A 9,228-nucleotide genomic window follows, 5' to 3' on the forward strand; every position below is an offset into this window, starting at 1 on the left:
GATCAGAGAGAACCTTCTGAGGCGATGCCACTGGGTGCACCAACTCAGAATGAGTTGCTAGATGCTCACCTAGTGGGAAACATGCATACTACTTTTCTGTTTTGGGGGGTACCCCCTCGTATTTCCACTTCACTTAAAAAAAAAACCACCAAAATACTGAAACAACTTTAAAACGGGCCAATGGAGAGATCAACTGATGAGATATTACTTTTTAACCTAACTACATCTGCCAAAATTGACTTTCAATGGTCTCTGTTTGACAGCAGCTATGGTCAGAGGTTTAATCTATGGGTGGACCCTGCAAATGGATTTTGGGCTTCCACTGTCTGCCATAGCCTGCAAACCAGGTGTTCACAATTTGAGCTCTGCTTCCATTCCCTCCTTCCAATTTGGATTATATTATTTACAATCCTTCGATCACACAGACTGGTGTGCCTCTTCCATGTGGACTTAGTTGATGCCTCACTCAGATGGCTGCTTGTTTGAAGACAAGCCTCTAAGACCCCAGACGCTATTCTTTCTGAAAGCTGGGCACCATCTAGTTTCTTGGCCACACTTTGCTACAGCACCCATATTTTCAGGGATCTACATGAGGGTGAGCATCAAACAGGGTGGTGTCATAAAAGCTCGTTGTTCTTGGCTTGGGGCTAGGATTAAGTGTGAGTACAAAATCCGTTCATCTATCTGAGGCTTATATATGTCTCTGGTTCAGAGTAGAGACATCATTATCATTTTATGTTAGAGAACATTATCTATCATCCCCCTGGGGCATCAGTAACCCTATTGTTAGTGTTAACCAATGGTCTAGGATGCACGACACAGTTGAAGGGGTCAGGCTGCGGCGGTGACCTTCTGCCCGCTGCAGGGCCAGATGCTGAGTCTCCCCCAGGGCGCTAGGTGCTTCAGAGTGCACACCAGCCAGGTTAATGATGGTAGAGATTATATAGACAGGTACAGTTCTCAGACGTCAGAAAGAGGTGAATGAGAACTTCTCTGTTGACCTGGCCGCGGGGCAGCCTGTGAGCGAGGTGGAGAGCCCAGTGATCTCTTGGGATGGAGGTGGAGGTGCCCTGGGCCACTCCCGAGTGGGCATAAACCTGGACAAAGGAACCAAAACGGGGACCTGTAGCTATTGTGGACGCCCGTGCAAGCAGCACCCTCACGAAGGGGACAGGTGGCCCGTGGTTCGCGCCAGCCATTGCTACCAACATATGTAAAGATCGTGAGTGCTGGGTTTTAGTATTATTTAATTTGAATAAAAGATGTCTCTGTGAAAAAAATAAAGAAAGCACAGTTGAGAGAAGGGAACTGGACAAGTATAGGCTGGTTACGAACCTCAGGACATGAACTGTTGGCTCACACAGACTGAAGGAGCGGCTGGACACCAGTTACAGGAATCATGGGAGTTGGCGAGAAGGCAAATCTTTCAGTCATTTCATTGACAGCGACAGAACCACGTCTACCAGATCAATACATGCCATTGCTGGGCCCCTCGAGGCAAGAGATGTGAACCGATGTCAACGATCACCAGCTCTCTGACCTCCGAGCAGCGGTCATCTGCTTCTGCCCAAAGGAGGGGCGAAGCTTGCTCTCAGTCGTAGAGCAGCTTGGGCAACGGAAGCAGTGATGGTGTCAGAGAGCTGAGCAGGAACAAGAGCCTGTCGAGTGCTAGGGTTGAGGCCTGGGCCCTTGCAGAGAACAGTGCATGGACACACTTCTGGCATGGGAGACTAGCCCAGCCCAGGGTCGAATGGCTCCTGCCCTGGAATAGCAGAGCCAAATCCAACTCCAACCTAGCCATGCCAGACTTGGTATTAGAAGGTGTCACGGGCGGAGAGCCAGCAGCAACATAGGCTGCCTTTGCACAGCGTTTTAAAAGTTCAAGAGGGGATGGGGCGAGGAGCAAGACAAACATGGCGTGGGTGAGGCTAACTACAAAGCGGGGTAGCTCTGGATTCGTGCTGGATGAGGGTAACATGGTGACTAAGCAGCTAAATCCAACCCCCCCCCCTACAGATCCCTAGACAGCCCCTCAGACTGTGTGCCCACTGAGGGGTGGGCTCTGAAGCCCTGGGGCGCTGCTGCCTTTAAGCCAGATAAGGAGTGAGAAAAGCCCTCCCCCATGCCCCCCCCCCAAGTTCAGAGCAGCAGATCCTAAAGAAACCAGGAGGCTGGCGATGATCAACACCTACCTGTCAGTCTCAGCCTGTCTCCTCTGAGACTCGCAGGCCTCTCTGTGAGGAATTCTCCAGAAACATCCCCCGCTGCATTCAAAAGGCCCGGCCTCTGGAAAACAAGTTCAGAGATGTGTTCTATGGCTGGGAGTCGGACGGATTCAGACTTCAGAAGGAACCGCAAGAATGCACGGTTTTACCTAATTAGGCTGGGGGGGTGGGGGGCGGGAGGGACAGGGGGGGTCTGTAGCTGGTGAAGGAACTGAGGGGAGTTGTTGGAATGGAGGGCACACACAGGGGTCAGCTCAGGGGGTCAAGGCATCTGGGGATCTGGTAGTTTTCAACGTTGATTACCGCAAACCTAGCCCAGACCTTGAGTGACATCAAAGGGCTCCTGGCTTAACAGAGAGCAAGATCTCGGGGGTGGGGGGCTGGGGGGCGGGTGCCAGAAGCCTGGGTGCACCCGCAGACATTCCAAAGACCCTGTGGGCTGAATCATTGAAAGGGAATCTGTTTCCAGGTCCTCCACTTCCGCTGTGCTGGGTCCTAGAATTGATCAGCCTCCTCTGTCACAAGCTGCCCCTCTCTCGGCCACCGCAGGTCTCACACCAGACGGAGGAGGGAGGATCGGAGCGAAGGCCCCTGCTCACTGCCAGCCCTCTCCCCGAGAGGTGGCCTCTACAGGGCTACTGTGGCAAATCGCAGACGAATAAGAAATGTCAGGATGGGGGCCCTATAGAGGCAGCAAGTAGAAGACGGCTCCTGGCAGGTAGAGGGGGGAGGGAGGGGTACAGGGGAGCTGATACCCAGGAGATCAAGAAAGAAGACGATGTTTTGAAACTGATTGTGGTAGCCAGTGTACAATACTGCTCGATGGGCTCGAACTATGGAATGCTATTTTTATCTCTAAATAAAATGGTTTTGGAAAAAAATTAAAATACCAGCCATATACGCACACACACACCAAAAAATCCACAGGCTCCTGGGCATAGACTTTTGATTCACTTTTTTTTTTTTTTAACATTTTATTAGGGGCTCATATTATTAGTTATCCCAATCCATACACACATCAATTGTGTAAAGCGCATTTGTACATCGTTTCTCAAAACATTTTCTCTCCATTTTTCTCTCCATTTAAACCCCCGACATCAGGTCCTCATTTTTCCCCTCCCTCCCCGCTCCCCCCTCCCGCATGAGCCCTTGATAGTTTATAAATTGGTATTTTGTCATATCTTGCCCTGTCCGACGTCTCCCTTCACCCACTTTTCAGCTGTCTGTCTCCCAGGGAGGAGGTCACACACAGTTCCATGTAATCGGTTCCCTCTTTCCTACCCATTCTCCCTTTACCCTCCCTGTTTTGCCACTCACACCACTGGTCCTATAAGGCTCATCCGTCCTGGATTCCCTGTATTTTCAGTTCCTATCTGTACCAGTGTACCTCCTCTGGTCTAGCCAGTCTTGCAAGATAGAATTCGAGTCATGGTAGTGGGAGCGGGGAGGAAACCTTTAGGAACTAGAGGAAGATTGTATTTCTCATCATTGTTACATCGCACCCTGACTTGCTCATCTCCTCCCCGAGACCCCTCTTCAAGGGGATCTCCAGTGGCCTACTAATGGGCTTTGGATCTCCACTCCACACTCCCCCCATGATTCACTATGGTAAGATTTTTTGTTCTGATGATGCCTTACACCTGATCCCTTCGACACCTCGTGGTTGCATAGGCTGGTGTGCTTCTTCCATGTGGGCTTAGTTGCTTTTGATTCACTTTTAAATGTATGTGTGCATTCCTACTTTAGCTGCAGCAACATTGCCAGGTAATCGGTAAGGGGCGGTTTCCTGGCTTCAAAGGTTTCTTTTCGTGGACATTCAAGGAACAGGAGCTCCGTTACAGGTGCAGGGCACCCGGTGAGCCCTCTGCCCATCAAGTGCAGTTCACACACCTTTACAAGCCCGTCTCAGTTTGGAAAAATTAAAGCTGTGAGGCTGTGTACGTTTATGGCCAGATAATAACATATCACACAAAATGACTTTCAAAACAAGAAATTTGCTTGACATTTTTTAATGGTTTTGGATTTACAGAAAAAAATGTTTATCTGGTTCTTTTTCTATTTTCTTTTTTTCCCCCCACTTCCATATGGAATAGGAGATTTTTAAAAAATCATTTTATTAGGGGGTCATACAACTCTTATCATAGTCCATACATTCATCCATTGTGTAAAGCACATCTGTACATGCATCGCTGTGACCGCTGTCTGAAGTAGCAGAGGCCGAGACGAGAGGCACCAGAAGCCGAGGCAAGGAGAGCATGCAGTAAGCTGGTTTCCCGGCCTACGGAGGCAAGAGCTAAGGGACCACGTGCCCAGAGGCTGAGGACTTGAGAGAGACGTGGCCGGTGGCTGAGGAGAGGTGCTGCCGTGGACCAATGGCTGGTCCTTAATGTTTGCTGTCTGGACTTGTGGGATCGGCTGACTTCACTAATAAACCCCTTTTAATCATGAGATTAAAAAACATGCACTAGGATGACAAAATAATAATAATTCATGAATGATGAAGGGTTCATGGGGGGAGGGGGAGTGGGGAGAGAGGAAGGAAAATGTGGAACTGATACCAAGGGCCCAAGTAGAAAGCAAATGTTTTGAGAATGATGACGGCAACAAATGTACAAATGTGCTTGACACAATGGATGGATGTATGGATTGTGATAAGAGTTGTACGAGCCCCCAATAAAATGATTATTAAAAAAAACATACGCAAGGGGGTAAAAAATTCTGTGTGGTAATAGAATGGAAAATATCTAAAAGTATCATGTAAAATTTGCAACTGATAGAAGAACTTGTGGCCAAGTTTCTTTCATTTTTTTTATTAACAGTTGTATTCGCACTTCATCCATATGTCATATAATTTGATCCTATCAAGAAGTGTTGTACAAAGCTCACCACGTTCAAGTCTAGAACACGAATTCCATACTTAGCATCTACAAGGTATCGGAACGGTTTAAGAATTTTAGTTTAAAAAAAAAGAATATTAGTTGAAAATAAAAATACTTAAAAATGAAGAAAACGGCATCATTTGCAACCACGTAAACCTAATGATGAAATAAATGTTCATATATCAGCTTAAACTTGCGCAGGGATGCCTAGCGTGTCAAAATTCTTGTACTGAGTAGTGGTCCTCAACCATGACCCTGTCAGACAGTTCTTCATGTGGTGGGGACCCCCCAACCATAAAATTATTTTTGTTGCTACTTCACCACTGTCATTTTGCTACTGTTATGAATCAGGCAACCCCTGTGAAAGGGTCGTTTGACACCACCACCCCCAAGGGGTTGCGACCCACAGGTTGAGAACCGCTGACTTGGAGGGTCGTTTGCAAGCACTTGAGAAGTGGGGTGATGGCTGCTCTTGGCGTGCACAGCCGTCCCACATGCCTCTGATCCTATGACCCTCCCAGGATCCACAAGACACCCCCATTCCTGTGATCTTGATATCGGCAAGGTGTGTGAATCTGGGTGCTTTAGAGAAACAAATCCACCGACACTCATGTCTAAGAGAGAGTTTTAGATAAAGGTTAAGTGCGCATCAAGAAAACATCCCAACCCAGTGCTGCCCAAGCCCACAAGTCCAACATTAACCCATTAACCGATAAGTCCAACACCAGTCCACAAAGTCCTCCTCCATCTCACAAAACACACACTATGACACTGACTGCAGGAGGAAAGCCGAGTCAGTGAATGTGTAAGCATCTCAGCGCTGGCAGGGTCTCCACACGGCTGCTCCAGCATCCAGGGCTGCATCGGGGTAGGTCCATGTAGCTTCTCCTTGGAGATGTCTTGCAGGAAGTGAGCCTTGCCAGCTGAAGCAGGGAACTGGCTAAGGCAGCTGCACCCTGGTCCAACCATCACAAAGCAAGAGACCCGAGAACTCAAAAAGCGAGGCTCACCAAGGCATTTATCTCCCCACCCACATGTGTTTATCGGCCAGGTTGGCACAATAAACTAACTCACAAGGGATGTGCTCATCTTTCTTAACTGCCTTCCTGGCTGCATACGCTGGGCTTGGCATGGGGGTGGGAGAAGCCACAAGCAAACAACAACAAACTATTGGACCCCAAGGTGTGCCAGGATGGAGCAGGAAGACTGGAGCCCGGATAAGCATGATCCTTGCAATAGGGCAGGGGCTCCCAACATCCTTACATATAGGACTCATCAGAGGATTCCTGGAAAACCCCTCAAATTCCTGGTCCACCTCTGTCCCTTGAATGGATCTCCTGGGGAAGATGGACAGGATGCTATGCGTTCTGCATGCGCCCAGGTGATGTCTAAAACCAGGTGACCCTGGGAAAGCCTTCTCGGTGGGGCCACCACAAGGCGGAGGGCCCTAGAGCCTGAGTGAGTGCTGGGACCTCATCTCACGGCAGGAAGGAGCAGCCCAGGAGGCTGAGAGCTAAGCTGGGACATGGGGGTCCCTCTGGCCTTCAACTAGAGAAGGGCATGATGGCTCTCCCTCCCCATCCTGGGCTCCTGTGGTTGACCAGCAGTGGTGGTAGGAGGGGTACTACTAATAATAAAACCATAAGAGCTAACGTTTAGTGAGCTCTCTCCATGAGCACATGGAATTCTCACAGCTGCCGGGTGTCTTAACTCCATCCCATTTTACAGAAGCGAAAACTGAGGTCCCTAAAATCTGACTTGAACCACTGCACTGCAATCACCCAGATCCAAGTCCCTGCCGTCTGCTGCCTAGGCCACCTGCACCGTGGATACCTCCTCCCTGGTCTCCTCCAGTCACCCCCTTGCCTCCCCACCCGGTTTGCACAGTCACTCCAGAGCAAAGCTTTCCAAATGAAACTGGGTCAAGCCACTCCCGTTTCCAAGCACCCTGCATCTTCCCATGACTCTGAAGGATGAGTGCAAAAATTCTTAAAATGACCTGCAAGTTCGACCCAGGCAAGCCGAGCACAGCCCACCAGCCTCATCTTGCCGTTGCAAAGCAATGGGTCTGCTCGTGGCTGCACTCCAGCTGGAGGAAGCCCCCCACTCCTCAGAGGCTCCTGTTTACGCATTTGGGGTCAACTAACAGGCGAGAGACGTGACTTTCTACTCCCATAAACACGTTCGGTCTCGGGAACGCACAGGGACAATTCTGCCCTGTCCTACAAGGTGATTGTGAGTCGGCATCCACTCGAGGCAATGAGTTTGCTTTTGCTTTCCTGAACAGTTTGTTGGCACGTAATCCACATCTCATACAATTCAATAGTGCAATCATATCAAAAACCTGGGTTGCATAATCATCACCACAATCCATTTTAGAACATTTTCTTCTTCTTTATGCTCACTGTTCTTACTTCCCCATTTCCCCCCAACCTCCCCTCCCCCAAGGGCCATTCCTCCGGTTACTGTCGCTATAGATCTACCAACCCTGAACTTCACCCCCAGAAAACATGCAGAAACAAAACTAACGGGCAACATGAGCGGATCCCAAGGGCTCAAGTAGAAAGAACATGTTTTGAAAATGATGATGGCAACATATGTACAAAGGTGCTTGACACAATGGATGGATCAATGGACTGTGGTAAGAGCTGTACAAACCCCCAATAAAATAATTCTTAAAGAAACCTAACAACAATAACAAACTAAAACAGGGGGAAACCCCAATCGAAAAGAATGGCAGTGAGTTTTTTAACTATACACATCCTCCTCTGTGACCTCCCAGACCAGGCCCTCACCCCCACATTCATCTTCCCAGATGCGGGCAGCTCTCCTTTCGCCGGCCACCACCACTGGGATCCATCTGTCCCGGTCTCTCCCCCCAACCAGAGGGTCCATGTTCCTGCTGCTCCTCCTTTGCCAATGGAGAAACTGAAGGCTCAAAAGGTTGGTGTCACAGCCAGACGGTAACCAAGTGAGTGCTCAACTCGGGCTCTTCACATCAGTGCCACGGACGAGTGCCACCAGTGCCACAGAAAACCCTCGTGAGGACCTGCTAGGGCCACGGTGGCAAGCTCTTTCTGTACAGGACCAAGAGTAACTGTGGAAACTTTGTCCACCCTTGGAACTCTATGCCACCGGCTCAGGTTGGCCAAGCAACCATAAACCATGTGCAATAAATGATCATTGTTGTGTTCCAATGAAACTTTATGTAACAAGACACATTTTATGTTATTTGCACATGTGCCACTGTGCTCATCTTCTTTGACTGCTCCCCACCCCCAGCCCCATCCATTAAAAAATGTAAAAAGCATTTTAGCTCATAGGCTGTATTAAACAGAGGGGATGATCAGGGCGGGGGTTGAGGCCGGTAAGCAACTGCTTCATGGATACAGGGCTTCCTTGGGGAGTGCATGCGGCTGGGTTGTCTTGTTGTTAGGTTCCATCTGTGGGGGTAGCCAGCCCCCCACAACTACCACAGGTTCGGTAGGCACAATTGTACAGTTAAGATATAGAAAGATCATAGTAAAGTCATCGAGAATAGGGAGAGATGGGAGAGAGAGAGTAACATAAAGGAGTCAGACACATTTCATGGTAGCATGCTCACCTCAGCTCCTCTTGGTGGTCCACGTGGAGTTGGGGGACAAGCGGGCAGGAGAAAGAGCTCTCGTGAGGTTTTATTTCTAACCAAAGTTTATACATCTTTGGGAGCATGCAAACCCTCTGATTACAGATAACAATGTACGTCATGAGAAGGGGGTGTAACACAGGCAATACAAGCAATAGGAGGGGGATGACCTGGGGGGGGGTACATGCAATAGTACAGGGAGGGAATAGGGGTCCATATGTGGCAAGATGGGTGCACCCTAGACTCAATATGGCAGCCTCACCTTAGTCATCCTTGAGTGGTGCCGGGCTTGTCTTCAGGCGCTCCTTCAAGGGAGCACTGTCAGAAGGGAGTGGGCCCCCTACTTAGGGTGAGTCAGACTATACAGTCTGGTTGCTCTAGATAGCTTTAAGGAGAATAACCTCTGACTTACTTTCAATGACCTCCAAGTGTACTGTCATTGACCATGTGTAGCAAGCAGCGTCTTGGGTTTGGCATATATTTGGGGGAGACAACTTGG

This window comes from Echinops telfairi, unplaced genomic scaffold, assembly GCF_000313985.2.
Source record: "Echinops telfairi isolate 266 unplaced genomic scaffold, ASM31398v2 ScPeMD7_22;HRSCAF=79, whole genome shotgun sequence".
In the NCBI taxonomy this organism is placed as follows: Eukaryota; Metazoa; Chordata; class Mammalia; order Afrosoricida; family Tenrecidae; genus Echinops; species Echinops telfairi.